Source organism: Cyclopterus lumpus, chromosome 13 (assembly GCF_009769545.1).
Source record: "Cyclopterus lumpus isolate fCycLum1 chromosome 13, fCycLum1.pri, whole genome shotgun sequence".
In the NCBI taxonomy this organism is placed as follows: Eukaryota; Metazoa; Chordata; class Actinopteri; order Perciformes; family Cyclopteridae; genus Cyclopterus; species Cyclopterus lumpus.
In genome coordinates, this window is record NC_046978.1 from 10,977,241 (window position 1) to 10,994,758 (window position 17,518).

General features: G+C 40.1%; 1 protein-coding gene across 1 annotated transcript in view; it reads left to right on the plus strand.

Moving 5' to 3' along the window:
• Window positions 1–297: 297 nt before the first annotated feature.
• The window catches only part of tenm4 (teneurin transmembrane protein 4), a 144,013-nt gene continuing 126,792 nt past the window's right edge, over window positions 298–17,518 (plus strand). The window contains 1 exon segment of the mRNA XM_034548396.1: window positions 298–362. The gene's annotated coding sequence lies outside the window, so the exon portion shown is untranslated.

Genomic DNA, 17,518 nt, shown 5'->3' on the forward strand with positions numbered 1-17,518 from the left:
GGGATTTTCACGGCGTTCAATTAGGTGTGCGCGTTGCTACTGGACATCTCGGACGGATGCCTCTCATCCACGTGTGCCTCTCTCAGAGCGCTGTAAGCAGCAGCAGTAGCGGCAGGAGGAGCAGCAGCAGCAGCAGGAGCAGGAGCAGGAGGAGGGTCTTTTCTTTCTGCCGTACCGTGTCGTGCACAGTGGAAATACACTCGCCTGCTCCGGGTACTATCAAAACGAAAGGGAGGGAAGAAGCAGACGAAGCGTAAGGGATTTCTTTTTTTGAGGGGGGGGGGGGGGGGGAAGCACCTCAGACTATATTGGTGAATTGTCAACGGGACCGGCCTGCTCTATTTGGACGTGTCTTCAGAATGGTAAGGTTTAATTTCGGTGATATTTTGTCAGGGTTGCAGAAATGTATGCAAAAGAAACCGCTGCACACAAGTCTCACGCAGTGGCGGCGCGCATACGGACAACTCGTGTCGGGAGCCGCGATCAGTTTGACTGCGTGTGTTTTTATTTGCAAATGCACCGTTTGTTTATGCCGTTTATTTGTTTGTATTATTATTATAATTTCTTTTTTTTTTTTTCTTTTTTTTTTACCAATGTGCACGTTATTCCTCTGACGGGGAGGGATCAGCGCACGGCGGCGCGCGGCAGTCTACCTGCCCCTCGGTGCTTTAGCAGCCTAAAGGGCTCCGTAGACCGCCTCCACGGCGCACTGGGTGGCTTTCATGCTCACGGATCAAACGAGTCCACCGGAGCCTTTCGAAGCAGCCTCGGGATGAGGAATGTGTGTGTGCAGCGCGTCCTAAATAACGTGAGCGCGGTGCATAAATAACGGATGAAGACAGACGAGGACTTGCCCTCTGAATGTAGAGGTGGGCTGCTGTATGAAGACCACGTATGTGTAACGGGGTCTGAACACGCAGACAGTTGCATTGCTATGCCTTTAAAGGCGTAGAGAGTGGACATAGAGGTATTGTGGTTTGGATTGGGACTGGAGCCTCCCCACCCTGTTTTTATACAGGTGAGACCATCGTCAACTTTATATATCGTCGTGTAGCACTTCCACAGTGGGTTATGTAAGAGTCTGCTGGTCTGGTTTTAAATGGAGAAATGCCCTGTAAGGCTTTGTCAAAACTGCATAGCTGATAGTTTTGCTATAATAAATAATACAATTCACCAGCGTGTCTTCTTCCCAGCAATACTGTGTTTTTTTTTTAATCAACATGAAAACACATCATACATCATTAACTAAATTTAGTCGTAGGTCACGTTAAATTACATTTTAGATGAACCATAATGTATTTTTACGATTCTGTTAAATTTACGAGGCAAAGCCTGAACAACTGCATCATCACGTGGGGTCACAACCCAACCAATTAAGTCAGGTGAAACATATTATGAGACCCCTCCATTTGAATGTTCTGCAGTTCTCAAATATTTGAGACCGGAGGAGTAAAAGCATAGTAGGACCCCTGGGAGTCATTGTTGGGGCCCTACACAGCGTAGACCAGCTCTGCACTCTTATTGGTCACGTTGTAAGAAACACACACACACACACACACACACACACACACGCACACGCACACACGCGCACACACACGCACACACAAGCCTCTTAGGGTAGTTATGTAGTAGCAGTCATGCTGGTTCTAGATTTAGATTGTATGCAACATCACAGCAATATAGATTTACAATTTAAATTTAAATATAAAATGTTAGCGTTATATATTAATGGAGAATTTCTCCAATATTAAACGAAAGTATACATAGTAAGAATTGTGTAAAATGTTAAATCAAAATGACCTGATCTTTAGCTGAACAGTAGTTTGCACCTTTGTGTCAAAACAAGTCAGTCAAAACTGCCCCATTGTGATCTTAGTGAATGTTTTAAAGATAAATATAAAAATCGGAGGACAATAATACTTTGGCATTTTCAGTCTGAATTTGTGGTCAAGCTTTTTTAAGACATGAAAAAAAATTTCCTTTTCACATATACCAGAGCTCACAGGTGGGCCGCGGCAGGTTGCATGACCTCACATGTTGGAGGTTAAATCCAACGGAATCCAGGGGCTCCCCGTCCTCCATGGCAAGTGTTTGGTGGAGTCATCAAATGAAAACTCTGACGTTGTTAACCTTTGTAGAACGAGGCTGCATTCTCCTAGTTGTCTTTGTCGTGCTGATGAGCTCTGAGAAGCGGCCTCAGCACTGGCTCTCTGCGTGATAAAAATAAACAACCCTCCCTTTGTGATCACAAATGAAAAATCTGTTGCACGTCTGTTTTTCCCCTTTTGTCGTTGTTTCATTGTGAACCGAAACGCGCAGCTAGTCTCCAAAGGACAGATTGCGGAAAGAAAGGTGACATGCAGAGTTGGAGTTGGACCTTGTTACCTTCCATAAACGATTGTCGTGTTTGAACTAACGTTGGTAGCGTGCGGGGGGTCAGCTACAACTAGCAGAGCGATGACAGAGAGGAAACAATGAAATGCCTCCGTCCCTCTGGAGTTTTCCACGGGGATGTTGTGTGTTTCAAGTGATAATAGTTGTGAGAACTGTATGGCCATCTAGAGAGGGAATGGCTGCTTTGGAGGGAAATGGATTATGATGATGGTGAAGACAGTGGGAAATTAATTGAAAATAAGTCAGTAAAAACTACTATGTTTGATATTTACATGTACATTATACATGATTGGTTTTCCTGTTAATTCGTACAGTCAGCGATTCTTACCTGCTTTTTCAACTTGGCAGCATGGAGTGTAACAAAAGGAGAGGTGCATTTTGTAGCCCGGAGCATTGTGTTTGGTTGAAGCAGCAGTCTGTCATCTTGTGATTTATCACACGTAGAACTGATGGGTTACACCACTTTATTGGACATGAAAGCTAACCCCCTTCACCACCACACACTCACACACAACGCCCTAATGTTGACAGCAGATCTCCTGCCTTTCTGTGATAAGTTGAGCACTGCAGAAATCAAAAGCATGCGGTGTTACCAAGCGACCAACTGATTGTTGCAAAGCAGTTTTTTCTTTGTGGATAGTCAAATATGTGTTTCCTTATTACTTGCATCTGATAGCTCCTATAAACAGATATATTTAAAGACCTCGGATTTATGTCTGCAACTTCACAACAAAATCTCTATTTTGTGCTTCATATGCTGCATTGTTCTAATTGGGCAAGCAGAGAACTGAAGTTATTTTAGTTAAGTTATTTTTGTGGCTATTGTGTGACCTGGGTTTTTAAAATAGAATTCAGTTTGTTTGATGCAGTATGTGTTTTTTGTGCGTTTAGCCCAATCACAACGCATTATGAGTTCCTTGTGAGATGGTGAGTCAAATGATTTAAAGTGACAGACAAAAGCTAAAGATTTTTTAAAACAACTAAAGAGCCTGACAATAGTATTGCTGAGCAGCCCCTGCTTGTCAATTCCGCCTTGGTGTTGTTGTCTCCAAAATAAATATGTATCAAAAGTTAACTTTGCTGTGTTATTGCTACAACATAAATCAAAACGATGATGAAAGGAAATGTCTCATATAATACTATTTACTTATTTAAAAATGAAGGGAAATATGAAGAAAACCAATACACATTTGATCTCACACCTAAACAAACCAAAGACTTGCATTTTTAATGATAGTTATTAACATTAAACATTATATGGATTTGTTTGGATTTTGTCTCCACATTCCACTCCAGTCTTTACTTTTTCCTCTAAAACTATCAGATCCATTTTTCAAAGAAGTGAAATCTTACACCTGTTTGGTTCTCTGAAAGTCAAAATCACTCAAACAAAGTACTTGAGGAGTGCGGTTGAGGTTGAAATGATGCACTTGAGCCCCCAGACACAGTGTAGCGTTTCTTCTCCCTGGCGCACAGCAACAGACTCCCCTTTGTGTCCGACATTTCATAGTATGCATGTAGCAATTTTTAAGATGACTCTCATTGCCGCGGAAGCTAATGACAGGTGTGGCGCTCATTATCCTCACATATGCTGCTTTGATATATTCCAGTCCGCTCGATGCCACGTATTACCCTGTTTGTGTTTTTCTTCAAATCTGATCTTATTACTTTGGATCATTTTAGAGTACATCACAGAGCCGAAGTGAGAGCACATCCATAGTGATGGCCAGTGTTGGAAGTCCCACTTCATGCATTCATCCTGCATATCCTACATTAATAATGCAACCAGTCCTATGTGAATGTTACACAGAAGAGATCATTTCTTTAAGTAACATTTCCCACAAGTTGCCAGATTTGCACTTTATTTTATCTGATTCACGAAAAATGTGCTGTTATCTTTCCCCCAAACCTTTAGATTTATAAAGGTTGAAGAAGAAAAACCCCATCAGAAAGTCTTTTTTGTCTGCTTCTGTAGACAAAAAGATGACCGGTTTATGACAGAAGACTTACATGCTCTGGAAATGTTCACAATGATGACCACAGGGTGTGTCAGAATAAATGGAGTCATGGTAATTCCCTCAGATGTATGAATCTGTCTATGTATCTTTGACAGACAAGTTTGGCTCCGTCCCAGTGTGCTTGGTCTAATCTGTATATCCGCTTGTACTTGGTGCATCACTACCAAGATACCACCATCACAGAGACATACATCAGATGCTGATGAGGCTAGCTAGATCATAAATGTACTAGTGTGACTAATGAAAAAAAAAAAGGTGGTGCTTGGCAGATTTTGCCCGAATGTGCAAATAAGATGGTAACAACTAAGTTACCCCCCCGCCCCACCTACACACACACAATTTGCTCAGATCGAACATATTTTGCCTTTCTGGCCTCACAAACCTGTTTGTTTGATTGCTATATGCTATTGTTATATGCACCGTTTGTTTATGCTGTATTTTTTATTTGTTTGTATTATTATTATAATTTCTTTTTTGTTTGATTGCCCATCATGCGCAGAAATAACTCTCCGCTGATGTGGAGAAATGTTGAACGATCAATTCAAACTGCTCCCAACTACGGCTCACAGACCGACTCTGCCCAACTGTCGGGTCAATGTGTTTTACACCACTACAGTTAAATGCAGCGCAGCTAATTGCCCCACTCGCGTTGCTGCACATGCACTCTGTGGCCTGCCGCAGCCATGGACAGCCGATGAAGAGGCCAGTGATGTGACAATTGAACTTCAAATCATGTTCAAGTTGAAAAAAAGCAAAGCAAAGCGACATGAATAATGAGATGCCCTTACAGTTTTTGAAGGTCACATTATGAGGGCGATTTAGCCGACAAGCATCTCATCCCTTGCAGCTATCGTACTAACAAAGTGGCATCTTGTGTTTTTGAATCCTCCCATCAGAACAGCCTCCCTAGTGGCATTTCATCATGATCTGGATAATCTTATGCAAGATAGTGAAACGGCAGTTAATTTGCAGGTAATTAAACCCTAGTGATTTACAGTTGGATAAGCAATACAGTAAGGCTGCATTCAGAATGGCTGTTTGGTGCTTTGAATGATTATCTGGCACCACAACAGCACGATCAAGATTTTTCCTGTGCGAGCGTACCTATATCCAACAGAGTAGAACGCGTTGTAGTGAGGAGACGTGGCAGCTCATAACAACTGATATCTACTGATATTCGTCTGATATTCCTTTCTTTTCCCCCCTTAATAAACTGCCACGGTGTCTCTGTTTTCAGCAGTGCTGTGTATGCTGTCAGCTCGTCTCACAACCATGGGATTTCATCAGCTGTGATTTATTTGCATCATTGACGGAGTAGGTGCTTCTGTAGTTTGTAGTTGAGAGAGGGAAGGTTGTTTGGAGGCCTGTGGCTTGTAGTTCGAAAGCAGAAACGGATATGGATATGCACCAATTCTTCAATGTTTTTTATTCAGAATATACATGTTAGCAGGTCACTGAAATCTGATCTGATGCTTTTCTAATTCCGTAAGTAACTCTGATAAAGTAAGGTTGTTTATTGATTATTGAAACACAGTACACATCGCTTTGTTTTGTTAACAAAAGAAACTCATCAATGTTTGCATAACTATGATGATCTTTTTTTTACCTTTGCAATACACTGTAGTTTACTTGTCTTCATTTAATCTGGAGGTCATTCATTGATTGCGACAGTGGCTGGTGGATAAACAAAATGCAACTTTTATACAATCCCTATACACAAATGACAATACGAGTACTTGGTTGTGGGATTTCAAGCCTTTCAGAGTAGGCACCATAAAACCTGTTGCGGTGTTACCTCCAGGTTGGACTGTGGAAGGTCAGGTTTAACTTTTCAGTAAATTCTTCTCAGATCTCATGCTAATTTGTTGCTAAGAGTTTAAGCTCTGACAGAGGCATTTTTAAAAGGACACAAATTAGGGCTACATTGAAGGGAAGGAGGACATTAGCTTCTCATACTCCTCACTAATTAAGCCACCTTTTTACACATTAAAACATTTTCAGATCAGAGTTTTTTTTTATATGAGGTTGGCATCAGCTTCCTGTCAGCATCTGTTCGGACCTGGTCTTCCAGATTGCAGGCAAGTGATTTTTATGCTTCTAGAACTGTAGTGAAAGTTGATAAGCAATATAACTATTTAATATATGGTATAGCTAGGATTAAAAGGATCTTTTTTGTGAGGTTAATTTTCCCTTTTACAGTGAGAAAATCACATCATCTGGATGTGCAGCTTGAAGTCATGTTAATTCAGCCAATTGATGTCGATAAGATCAAGTAGCAGCTAATCTCAAAAGAAAAGGAAATACACCTTCAACACCGTCAACAGCCTGCAGCTACCTGAACCCTGGGATTTGATAAGAAGGGCATCTTATATGTTTAGCAGCTTGGTTTGAAAGAAGACTAGTAATGACCTCGCAAACTCTTTGTACTCTTACAGGCAGTGAGCCTGACCACCATCATGGCGATAGTCTGCCTGTAGCCATGACGATGGCTCTGGAAACGTTTACTCGGGCAAAAGGGTGCTGAAATAAGTTTGCGGCCTGTATTCCGTCTCCCACTAATACAAGCAATCAGAGAGCATCTCACGAAGAAATCTCCCTTTGATTATGTCCATGTGTATGTCACTGCACGCCAAGTGTCTATGTTTGACAAGAAACACTAGAAGATTCTCTCTGCGCTGTAAAGGTCTCAAACCTTTGACTGAAAACTGTCCGGCTGTGTCAGATACATCATGACCTCATGATTCAGCTTTTTTTCTAAATTCTGCAGCAATAATTTTTAACCTTAGCTCATTTAAAATGCTTCCATTCTCTTCTCTTTTCTTTCTGCAGAAAACTCGGCATAGGATTTTATTTATTTTTTCCGGGTCAGGGGAGTGCTGAGAAGGAATTGTCAATATATTTTGCAAGTGTCAGGCAGCAAAGTGGAGTGATAGCTCTCAAGGGGCCTGGCCTTAAGCTGTTATTCTATAAATATTAATAAAGCCCACTAGCCTGCCTGGAAAGAAGCTAACAGTTTGCTCATGTCACAGACTGGGCTTCAGTGTGACAAGTTATGAAAAGAGTGATGAGATGACAATGGCGGGAAGATGACATTTAGTGACAGGCCTCATTTTTCAGATATGAATGGCATCAGTGAAAACGGAAGTCGAGTGTGCTGACCTCTCCCTTGACAGAACTGTGAACCAGCAAACAATGCCCCCGGTGGCTGTCGTGTTTAGTTCATTCATTGATTGACGTGTTTATTTTTCATTCACCACCAAATAAAAATAAAGATCACATTAATTATTCAAAGTCGTTGCCAAAACATTGATGGACTGATCCATTTTGGATGGATTTTGAGAGCGCTTGAGAGAAACGTAAGATGTGCTGGTAAATTTAAGAGAATAAGCAGATCATGGTTTAAGATTTAATTCATCACGATGCACAAAAATAAAGTAATCAATGTGATTGCTTTCCGGTTAACTTGCTTATTTATTTCAGAGGCTTGTTTTAGTATTCCGACATCTTACCTCATATCATGACTTATGTTCATGACAGCACAAATGCAATTTGATGAAGTTCTATTTATTTACTTTTCTGACAATCAGTGTGCTTGAATCTCACACAGGCCAGTATAGCGACATGCCAGCTGGAACCAACAATGCAGACGGACATAGAAGGAACACGCAGCAACGCCCTAATAGACATGGGTTTGCTTTATTTGTATTTCTTTCACGGTCTGCAGTACATCTAGGTTGTGTTTTATTTAGAGGCTGAAAACAACGTTCAAAAACAATCTGCAAAAGCAACACTGACAGAATCAATGTTAATGAAACTGTCACGACTACTGTGAGCTTGTTTCCACTGAATGCAACACTAAGTATGTGGGTTGTTCCACAGAAGAAGTAATCCACAAGGAAGGTTCTGGTTTGGTATTGTCCTCAAACTGTGTGGCAGGGCACAGTGACGTATGATGACAACACATTGTTTGTGTATGTATTTATTCAATAGGGGGTGAACATCTGTGGGATTAAGCATGACAGACAGATGAAGTGGCTTTGTTTGTATGTTGTGATTTGTTGCTTCTATGTTCACTGATATTAGTTTTGTTCTAGGATGTGTAGACATCACCTGTATCTTTGCTTTTCTGTAAATCCTTTGTCACACATTCGTTAATACATTCTCAACATCGAACAGCAGTACCAAATGCCTTGAGGACATTTCTCAAACTGTAATTAGACAGAGCCTACCACTTTAAACAAAAACAGTTTGTTTCCCCCGAACAATGAATACAAATTGAACCTAGTCAAATAAAACTGTTGGGCATTGTAATATATTTTCACTCTATACCCATCCCACATTCATATTGAACCAAAAATCAAAACTGTCTTGGTTTATACTGTAACCTGGTTATTCCCCCAGTGTTGCCTCTATAAGTTGCATGAAAACATGATTTAGTCGCCCTTATCCAAAGATTCAAGAACAGTTGTATTTACAGACATGGCTTCAATATGACAACCTATGCAAAAACCCTTGTTCTCTCGGTTTATGGTATCCAAAGCATTTGTATTAATGGCATTTCACACCAGTGAGGAGATAATTCCTGTGTGGTAAGGTGTAAAATTGAGCAGCTTTGATGTTAAGCGGCCTTTTTAAGATTCGAGATGAGGGTGTTAATTAGTTGACAAAAATCTTTCTGGTTCTAAAAGGTTTCCCCCCCCCAATAATCCCTCTGGTTCGAGATCATGTTGCTTTGTTTCAGTTAAAATAAATCCAATAAGCACACCAGCATATATAGTAGTTAACACATATAAGGCAGTGTACCTATATACATTTCTATTAATATTAACAAAAATTAACATTTTAGGCTACCTTATTTTTACTCCATTTATGTTCAGGAATACATTTGCTAATATGGCTTTGATGTAACCAAGAATTGCTTATATGGCTTTTTGTTAAACTAGGTTGTTGTATTAGCCATTTCTGGAATAAGCCAGTTTCCAAGAAGGCATCTACTGTCAAACATTAAGATGCTGTAGTTCGATTTATGTACGCAATCACCAAGGTAACCCTGTAACTGGTCAAAGTTGACCATTTATTTGTGGTCCTTTTTGTTGACGATGAAAAACCTCAGTGAATCATGACAGCTAAATACACTGCAGGTCGAGCTGTGATATTTAATAGTTTAAGTTAATAAGTTGTTCATGCAGGCAATTACAAATGTTCCGTACAGGAGGACGTAGCGTATAAAAGAGGTCATGTTCTTCATGACTCTGCCAGCTGCGGCTTTTATATTGAAAAGAAAGGCTTTCTGTGTTAATTATAGCAATAAGTAATTCAACGTTCCATCCTCAGATATATTCTCTGAACTGAGGGAGTCAAAGTGGAGATGTCAATGTTTTTTGTATAGTATTTAGAGGAAATGCCTCGAAAAAGATCAACACAATTCCTGGGTTGCTCATACAGTGGAAAAAGCAGCTAATAATGGAAGAAATATGACCACATTGAAGGTTGAGTCCATTTTCTAGTGCACCCTTTTTCCCGTCTCAAATGTCTTGTGGATGCTCTAATGGCAGATATTCATCAGGCTGGGCTCCTGTACTGTCAGGTAATGAGCAACGGTGATCACAATGCGGACACAGCAGTGCCATTGTTTCCATAAAAAGGGCAGGAGACTGCTTACTTTGGTGATGTGATGGAGATTCGGTTTTTCCAAATAATCAAAAGTCCCTGCAATACGTATGTAGGAGTAAAACTTAACTCAGAACAAACAAACCAACAACCATGAAACCCACTGAACATGCTGTGCCGATCAGTTCTCCGTGACGGGTCCACACAGTGCGGTTGATGGGAGGAACCAATCATGGGTTGGCCGTTTCTCCAAAGCAGGACTTGCTGTGAGGCTGCAGTGCAAATAGAAGTTAGTGTGGCGCTGAAGTGTGCATTATCAAACCAATGGAAAAACAACATTGCAGTTCTCTATCATCAGCCACTTTTCAAACTTCAGCTGCCAATTTCTGATGTGACTTTTAAACGTGTGCAGAGTGAGCGATAGCAGGAGGCAGAGCAGAGCCAGGCAATCAAATCAGCCTGGGTTGCTGCTCTGCATTCTGCTATTTTGAAAACGTATGTATAGGTTACCATTGCTAATTAGGCAACTGCAAGATTTTCATTGCAACTGTCTTGGAAATAAACTCAATGCAATGTCACAACTTGGAACATAATTTGTCTAGAACAGTAGTTGTTTTACATGGTGAATAGGGTTCAAATAATAGATAGAAATAGTTGTCAACAAATGTCATCATCAATAAGTTGGGTCTACAGCACTGTGCCAACAACGTTTTTTAAGTTAATAAGCCAGCCAATGATGCACCTTGTTGAGCTCACGTGATGAATTAGAGGAAATGTTGCCAAGTAAGCATTTGAAAAATGGAGAACAATACACTGCAGATGCAAATACACAATTACACATTTAAATTACATTCTAATTTAGATACAAACGTAATTTTACGCTTGATAAAGCTAACGTCTTTCTGTCTATTAGGTTTGTTTTTAGATTAACCTGTAATCAAGCGTGATCAAATGCATGCATATTTGAGTTACATTTCCCTTTTATTCTCAGTACATAGCCTAATACAAACACTGTAAAAGAAGACAAGGAACAAGTTTAGTCTTTTTAAATAAAACAATGAGAATAAAATATAAAAGACAATTGTTTGTTTGGGACCTAAAAACTAAATTAATCTCATGTTTAAAATAATGGTCAAAGCAGTTTCCAGTTAATATAATGCAGGTCTTGAAATACAACCAGCTGCAATCATTTCACATTACAGTACATTTGTGTGTGTGTTGGTGTGTGTTAGTGCAGCAAGTAGTAATAAGCGATGAAGAGAGAGAGGGAGAGAGAGAGAGAGAGGAAGCGAAACAGAGAAAGGGTAGCATATAAACGGTTTGTTTATAATTTGTACATCATGACACAGCTGGAGCAGGAGGCAATTCAAACAGGCATAAGGCTCACAACCAGCATTTATTTATTTGGGGAACTTAACTAAAACCAATAATCCTGACAATCAATGTTTCGTTCTTTGTGTTTTTCAAGAAAATGTATCTGAATGGCTGAGAAAGCGCAGAGGTCTGGCATACTATTTACATTAATCTGAGCTCCTTTAGAGGACGGACCCTTCTTTTGGTAGTGTAACATTTTAAACAGCCTTTTTGTATTTATGGAAAGATACAAAAGTAGCAAGTGACATGTTAGTTAAAAGTATAAAGCGTAGTGATCTAGAATATATGTTCAGGAAACTTGACGTTTTGACAGACGTGCTGACAAAAGTGTTCCAAAGCCTGAGGTGATAGATGGTTTAAGCTGCCACTGGAATAAAGCTTGGACCAACCGCTTTCATGCTAGTTAGTTTTCTGACTGATATTTGGGCACATTTGGATGGAATATAGTGCTGTGCATAGTTCATTGCATAGTTCTGAATACATTTTTAGACATTGCACTTATATCCAGCAGTAATAGTTTAATGCTTAAAAAGAAGCACAAAAGAAATTAAAGCTGCGAGCAGCAATGAACGGGTCCTCGCTCACCCGCGCCGGTCGGGGGCGCTGGCGGGACGCCGACCTGCTCGACCGAGAACGCAGGGCCGGCCATCGTGCATTTTACCGTTGGTCGCGTAACCCCCATATTCTTTCGCCAGTAGGTGGCGCGTCGACAGCGAGTGAAAATAAGCTTGTTGATATCCAGTTGAGCCAGCAGGTGGCGCTCTGACTGACTGAAATTAGACTTGTCGATATCCTCAGGCCGTGACATGTAACAAGCACGGCTAGTTTGGGGCAGATTAGAGCAAGTCCAGTTGAGCCAGTAGGTGGCGCTTCAAATATGAGTGAAATTAAGCTTGTCGATATCCTCAGGCTGTGACTTGTAACAAGCACAACAAGTTTGGGGCAGATTCGAGCAAGTCTAGTTGAGCCAGTGGGTGGCACTTTGAGAATGTGAACAACTACATGCAATATGTGTCTCTACGTGAAGTGTAGACCACGTTGTGTAAATTTCATGTGAATCTGATGCATTTTTAGGCTTATTTGTTTTGGCCAGTCGCTTTGAGAATGTGAACAGATACATGCATCACGTGTCTCTACGTGAAGTCTAGACCCCGTCATGTAAATTAAAGGTAAAAAAGAAAAGTGCTGAAAATTTTTTCCCTGGCCTTGAATACATAACTCCCACACTAAAGACAACTGTTTATCCCACTGCGCCACCGGTTTGCTGAAAAAATTTGATCGGAACTCGTATAGCTAGAAAATATTGGTGTCTAAAACTCATCATTTTATTTTTTTAGTTGGTGTTCCAATGACAATTTCGGATGTTTCTTCTTGGAAATGTGTTCAGGGCTTGACTGGCATCATGCATGATTATTTTTGGAAAGATTGGTTTAGTTAATGCAACAGTCTCTAGCATTTCTTTGTGGGAGATAAGTTTTCGTCAAAAAGTGCCAAAAACGAGCTAAAAAACGCGAAAAACGCGCAACTTCTGTGAATTATTGTAGCTCCCCCTAGTCTTCAAATCGCACAAGATTTTTTGTACAAGTTAAGGCATGCCATGTGCACTTAGGAAAAATGTTTAAAAGTGATTAGTCCCAATAGTGTTGACGCTATGAGCATTGAAAAACAAGACACGCCCCTAAGATGTTCATTGGGCCACAGATCCTTACCACAATGAGATATAAAAAAACGGTTGACATATTCTAGGTCATCTGGCTTCAATGATTTGATTGATATCAGGTTTTGTTGATTTAGACCAAGCATATAGTTAAGAATGTCAATTTTGTGTTTTGCAAAATGGCGGAAAATCTAAGTAGGCGGACCTTAGGGGTCTGAGAGGCTTTTTTGTAGAGCAGGTGTAAGTGAACATGTGTGACAAATTTCAAGTCAATCGGACATTTGGGTGAGGGGCGTCGCCGGTCAAAATTTTAGGGGGTGCTAGAGAGCAACTATGAATTGAAAAAATTTGACTCCTTGATCAGATGGCTATTTTCACCAAGACTGACAAGCGTGCCAAATTTGAGCGGTTTTCGTCGTTCGCAAATACCCCAAAATGCGCCCAATGTTCACCCTAACAAACTCAATAGGGTCCTCTCGGACTGACTTCGTCAGTCACTCAAACCCTAATTAATACTTAGTTGTATGCATGCTCTGTCTTTAATCAATATACAGGTTAAATAACATTGAAATCATCTGAATATCAAACACAAGCCTCTAGGCTTGAAAGGTGGCAATGTACGTATTTGATAGATTTCTCATGAATAATGACTGCTGAGTTCAGTTGAATTCACATGCGAACAAATGTTTTTGAGCAGGGTAACCCACAGAGTAACTCCAACCCGGCTCACAAACCTAATAATCCCTTCATTGCCATCTAGCCGTACCTGCATGCTCTGCCCAAAGCATGTACAGCGCACTACTTCACATTGTACTGTAGTGTAATGCCACAGTACACATGGGTGTGGTCATAGATAGAACAGATGTCAGCGCAGCTATGCATTTCCTTTATATAAGATTCAGTGAAGTTGCTCTTCAAATATTCATATACCCCCGTCTTCAAGCTGTAGCTGACAACATCCATTGGTGTGTGCTGTGTCAGGTATTGTTTGAAGATGTTAACGAATCCTTAATCGTTTCTTTATCTATGAAAGCGTTTGCCATTCGGGATAGAGCTCCAGAGTATTTCACATCTAATATGGCATCATTTATTTTTTATTTTGAACGCTCAGATTAATTGAACATCCTTTGGATAGAAACCTACAATAAGATAAGCACACTGCTGAAGGAAGTACTGAGCATAGGAAGCGTTTGGTGGTGCAAAAAAGGCTGTGACCTTTTACACAATGTATTCTTGGATCAGAGAACTCTTTCTGGATTTCATAGCCAGCATGCGATTTCAGAGATCCCACTTGCATGTTCAAGAGCATTGCTGCCGTTTGATATGTTGTACATGTGCACTGTTGAATAAGTAATGGAGTTGCCACGGCGTGCATGTGTTAACAGCGCAGATAAACAGAGTTGCCCGACGCGCTTCGAAACCCACTAACTGTCCCAAGTGCCCCTACATTTTTTTCCAGTTCCAAGCATCTGCATGAAGTATTTTTGTATATAAAGCATGCATACATGCAACATCCTAAATAATAAAGTGGTACAGCACAAGAGAACCCCCCTGTTACTCTAAAAGAGATGGCATACCAGGAGATAAGTAAATGGTCTGTGCAGTTTATTGATGTACATCTAGCTTCCTTTTGTCTTACAACGTACACAATCAGTCAGTGCAGCTTACGTCTGCTTTAAGGTAATCTGGCTGTTTTACGTGCTGACTATGCTTCACTGTTGATCCCTCTTGATCTCAATTGACTCCTAAGTTGCACCATTTTTATATTGAATCAATTGAAAAAGTCACTCCATCTATATAGATATATATTTATATAAAAGAGCTGTTTTTTAATCGAAGAGCTGTGGCACATCTCTGTCTCTCCCTCTTGCCCACTGTGCCACCCACACACTGCTACACCGTGTCTCTATTGCTCAGCTTCCCATTGTTCAATGCAGCGTTGTGTAAAATGAACAACTTGGTTGGTTGGAAATGCTTTTTGTTTTAAACCGGGGTGTTTGCATTCCTCCAGCTTTACTACGTTTTGGACCGTAACAATGATTTGAAGCAAACGTGGAAGTTATTAGTTTCTTGTGCATGGGCCAATTGTTACGGGTAGCATGGCTAAAAAAAAAAAACCTAATAAAACTACTCTCAGTTTTCATCTGAATAGTGACGGCAATCGATAGCGATGGGTCTGATGTATGCAAATGAGGCAAACAATGTCACTTTGTGGCGACACGTTACACATATAATGAAGTATTCCCTTTTTTCAATTCTGTCACCTGCCAGTTAGTCTTTTTCACTTTAAATGTAAAACAGTCATCAAATAATATGTTATACAGGTCAATCAGTTTTGCATATAATGCACCATATCACCACATTAGTTCTGCCAGACTCAGGTCATAGTAAGCTTTTTAAATAAATCTTACCTGAGTCTGGCAGATATGAGTATTCTCAATCAAGGCCTAAAGATGAATATAGTATAGTTTTTAAAGTAGTGGTGTAACGGACCACTACCGATCCGGGATCCGTACGGATCGGCCCTCACGGTTCAGCACGCATGTGGACCGCCGATTAATTACAGTTTACCGTTAACTAACACAGTGGGAAATATAGTTTTACTGACGATTGTGGACATTTTTGCTTTTCTAGTTGCCGATTTCTGATAAATATAAACAACCTTTGTTTAAATGGACAGGAGGAGAGGTCTTAAGGTTAGCAGCATCGCACCGAAGGCTCCGTTCGGTTACATTATGATGCGTTCAAGCTCTGTTCAGTGAAAATGAGAATTGGGCAAAGGTAAATCATAACATTATCATGACGTGTTTAAATGGAATCCATTAAAATGTAGTGTGTGTGAGAAACTTGAATAAATGTATTTGTTGTAAAAGGATTTGTTTTCACAGCAACATAAATAGATAGTAGAGACTATGAACTGTTTATAATATCTAGCTTAAAACTAGCATCATTAAAACTACTAATGACAAGATTTATTTGAATCCATAAAAATATAATCATTTAAATTGTGTTTTTATGAATGACTGCTGAGTCATCCTGGAAAGAAGATTGAAGTCGATCGGATTTTTTTTGTGGGAGATAACGTTAAATGTATAACAGCAAAAAGTGGCAAAAATGAGAGAAAAAACGCGAAAAATGGCCAACTTCAGCAAATTATTGTAGCGCCCCCTAGTCTTCAAATCGGACAAGATTTTTTTCGAAAGTTAAGACATGCCATGTGCACTTAGGAAAAATGTTTCGAAGTGATTAGTCCCAATAGTGTTGACGCTATAAGCATTGAAAAACAAGACACGCCCCTAAGATGTTCATTGGGCCATAGATCCTTACCACAATGAGATATAAAAAAACGGTTGTCAATTTTGTGTTTTTCACAAAATTCAAAATGGCGGAAAATCTAAGTAGACAGACCTTAGGGGTCTGGGAGGCTTTTTTGTAGAGCAGGTGGATATGGACATGTGTGAAAAATGTCAAGTCAATCGGACATTCTGGGTGAGGGGCGTCACCGGTCAAAGTTTGAGGGGGCGCTAGAGAGCAACTAAATATTTAAAAAATTTGACTCCTTGATCGGATGGCTATTTTCACCAAGACTGATGAGCTTGCTAAATTTGAGCGGTTTTCGTCGGTCGCAAATGCCCCCAAAATGCGCCCAATGTTCAAAAATAAAAAGCGGAATAAGAATAATAAGAACCCTAACAAACTCAATAGGGTCCTCTCGGACTGACTTCGTCAGTCGCTCGAACCCTAATTACTATAACAAAGTAAAAGGATAACATTTTGATTTTTTTATGTTTTACAAACGGATGGACGGAGACTTTTTTCTTTTTTGCTGATCCGAAACGTGAGTTTTATGATCCGTTGCACCACACATTTTTATGTGTACTTTCTCTTTGAATCAATGTATTTGTGTGGGCTGAGTTATTAATAGATTTTTTCTGCAGGGTCTGTGTTAATAAAAGGGGAAAAGAACGAACTGTAAGAGTGCTGGTGCAGTATGACTCAAAGCCATCACTCACACCTATACTTTCTATCTAAGTTCTCGGTATTCCAGGCCAGCTCCTTAATGGCTGCAAATAGAGCTCTGCATGTGCCTTGGATGTTTGTGTGCGTACGCCTGATCATAAGCAGAAACATTGAAGGGGCTTATGTGATTGAGATCATGACCATGAAGGCTGCTGTTGTGCTGAGTTAGAAGAACACGGAGAAAGGAAACTGCTGAGCTATACCGCTTGACCCATAGCAGGGATTATTTATTGCTGTCAGCTGAAAAGCTCATAACACCCGTTTTAGTTATTTATTTGTATTTGTTAGCGCCAGTTTAACGACTCTATGTTGCTTTGTGGGTTGAGAACGGTCTATGGTCTAGTAGTCCACACGTACACAGGTATGGTTTGTTTTTTGTAAATCTAGCTCTTTTTTCTATGTGTTTTGACCTATTCTCCATCCAAAATTGGTGTTTTACATTACA